We start from the raw sequence: 3749 nt of genomic DNA, 5'->3' as shown, positions 1-3749 counted from the left end.
TTGCATTGTCCATATGCAAGTATTTCTGTCTCTATTGTATTACTCCGGCAATAATACATTCGACACATCTATAGCGCTTGCACCTGTGCGTAATTAATGGCTTGCCGTTTTCTTAAGATTGTAGCCCTCAATTCTTCACATAATACTATTTCATAGAGATCTATACCCATCAATGACTAGTGTGGTCCAAATAATAGGAACCGAAATTTGGAACACATAGCCCGCAATTGACACACTTTTGCATTTTCGATGGGGATATTGTAGGAAAATCCCTATCTTTCAGAGGACGGTTCTTGAGAATATCCGTATCCCTCATACAATAATGTATTTTGAATATCACTGCACTCCACAGAATGCCACTTCTCATTTTCCCTGCCCTCTACATATCATATGAGTGCAAGGACGATAATTTCTTTCAAATGAATGTGCTACAAGCTTTGTGTTAGTTGTAAAATATTTTCCCTTCCTTACAATAACAGCATAAGCGGTAAACCTATACAATAATATTCCCGATACAGCTGTATTCTTTATCAGAATTGACACTTTAGACACAGGTGTATTGTTTATATCATCATACCTTTCATATAATAATACACCATGTATATTTGTTTATTTCATTTAATGGTTTTATTCATACAATATCATTGTAGGCATGGATGACGGATAAAGATAATGATACGGCATGCAGGTCCATACACTTTAAATGATAGTACTCCTTGTACAGTAGTATTCACTTTACAATGTTATGCTTAATATATTGATACTCCGAAAACATTCCGACTATTCACATAATAGTACTCTGTGAATGTTACCAGTGGGAGCGAATAAGTAATTCTTAAACAATACTCCTTCATGCACATATGTACACTTGCTCGAGCGGTACTCCCCCAATCATGCAGTTCCACACATTATACGGCTGTTAATATAATAACACTCCAGGGAGTGTTATGAATTCCGGAATATGGTGCTTTGCCTATAATATAAGCCTAAACGCTAGGCCAGGAAGTTCTACCTCTTTTAATAATTGTGAATTGGGGGTATCCAGAATCCCACCACAATTGTGCACTCCAAGACATCACACTAGGGAGATATGAGTACACTCACAAAGCTGCGCCGCAGATCATCCTTACGTTTTATACAATTATGCCCCTAAATGGACAGTACTCTGCAGATATCAGCATAGTTCAACCATCAATACCCACATATAAAAGTACTACGAGAATCTCCGCATTCGTCAACATGGGAAATGGGGACACATGTATACTTACTTGTCATCTGCCCTTGTGGAATATGCATGCACTTCATAGAATATTACCCTACGAATAATGAAACCCCTCGAAAATCAGTATTCTTGAAACAATAATACGGTTAACATTATTGTAGCCCTGGCATAGCTCTACTGTTTAGACAAAAGGATTGGAGCCCACCTTTGGGATCTGCAGAATCGCCCAAGTTATATCATCTAGCCATGAAACCAACATGACGACCCTTCAAATAATGCTATTCCAAGGACAGTTTTACTCATCAGGACAAACTATTCTGTACATAACATCACTGTTCTTCAAGTAATCATGCAATTCACACATCCAGTTGTCCCACAGAAGTGTACCTCCCATACGGAGGTACTACACCAATTTCCGCACGCTGCGTAACGGTGGCACCTCCTCATACGGCACAGAGTTAAGTCATAAATTCTGCACCTCTCCCTACATTACTTAATAATACCGGCTTAACTTCTCCACTCATCAAATGGCATCGTACAAGCCATATCAGGCATCCTTACATATAAGTACTATACATACCTCTGTAGTGTCCCCATAACAGTACTCCAAGTCATGAATACTCCTTCAGCAGATATCCTGTTCAAATGGAAGTATTATCCACAGAACACTACTGTAAACAGGACGGTACTTCTTGTATTAACGTACTCTATCAAAAAATCGTATTCCAAGGGTAATCCTACTCATAAAGGCAAAGCACTTGACACATCATGCTTTCGCCTGTATAATAGCACTCCAAGTGATCCATATAGATCCACTACTAGTACCTTTGTAGAACAGTAGTATGAGGACTTCTACACCCGTCACCATTGAGAAAGTACAGATAATGGTACTCCCTAAACAATAGTTATACTGGAATATTCATGGACTTCACTGAATAGGGCCGTTTATGTAATGAAAGCATAAACCCAGAATCCTTCACATACACTAGTACAGGCACCACTATATACGTCACATAATAGTAGTATACTTATATCCGGGCACATTACTAGGAAGGGAAATCCACACCATTATTGTACAGATAATGGTATCCAGCGCGTCCCTTCATTCCTGAAATACCAATGCAATAACGGTGTGACTATCTTCCATATATGAGTACTACAAGCACCTCTGTATGTTTCATATACAGTGACACTGCAGGATATCCTTACTTCTTACACCGATGGGTTCCTCAAATAAGCGGACTCCAGGCACAAGGGTACTCCTCAGATAACACTTCACCAGGAACATCATCACATTTCACATTGTAGTCCATTCAGCATGTCATTGGACTCAAAAGAATGACATTCTCCATATATTCATTTTTCTTAGAGGATATCACGACCTGTATATGGTTTCCCCTCAAATATATCGGCTCCAGGCGCTTTGGAAGCTTCAAATCATTTAGTTCGTACAATACTTGTATAATCCCTCGACGCCCATATAATAATAGTGCCCGTACAGACTTTCACTTCACAACTATGGACACTATTTTCATGTTCCACCATCTCATACAGTTGTACTCTTTATATAAAACTACAGCACGTATATCTGTCAACTTCATCCCTTGGTGTCATTGATATAATACTATTCCTGAGCCACACATACACGGTTGAAATAATGGTATCCCCTGTATTTCAATACTATTTAAATCATAGTACGGCGGCCACATTAGTATTCATTCCCGCATTCTTATTCCTCCCATAGGAATACTTCGCATACAGTATGGATATCTACATGATAGTACTCTGGGAATATCAACACTTGAAGCTAAGTTCTTCTAACACAGCCGTAATTTAAGGATATTTCTACACTTGATAAAATGGTGCTGCTGAAGTCTCGGAGCTTCACGCATTGCACCGCTCGTAATATAATTATACTTCAGGAACTGCTACGAGTTCGAAACAGTAGGGTTCCTCATATAATACAAACCGAAATCCAGGGCCCTGAAGTTCAGACCCCTCAGATCTTCGTATTCCAGGGCCACTTATATTTCGCGCATTACCTCGCTTCCTAAATGATAGTACTACGCACATATGAGTATACTCGCAAGATATGATTTCTGATTATGCATACTTTCTATGTAAGCACGCTATTCAGACAATAATACACAACACATATTACCACAGCTCAAGCATTAGTACATTTATATAACGGTACTACGACAACTTCTGTAATCATCATCATTGTAAATCGATAAACATCCCGACTGTGCAGCCAATAGTTCTGCTGCAATATTCGTATACTAGACGGTATATTGCTCCTCAAATAATGACACTCGTGGAATATCAGTATTTCACACACAGAAGTACGGTTCATATCATAGTACTCCTGGCACTATAATACTATCGAAATAATGGCGCTGCCGACATTTCTTAGCGGTTGTACAATAGGATACTTCATATTATGGGGCCATTAAACTGAAATCCAGACCTTTCATATATACAATGGTATATATCAACATAAGTGTTTACGATATGTATTCTCATT

This window comes from Plasmodium inui (assembly GCF_000524495.1).
Source record: "Plasmodium inui San Antonio 1 unplaced genomic scaffold supercont1.27, whole genome shotgun sequence".
NCBI classification, from domain to species: Eukaryota; Apicomplexa; class Aconoidasida; order Haemosporida; family Plasmodiidae; genus Plasmodium; species Plasmodium inui.
This window is presented reverse-complemented; position numbering follows the sequence as displayed.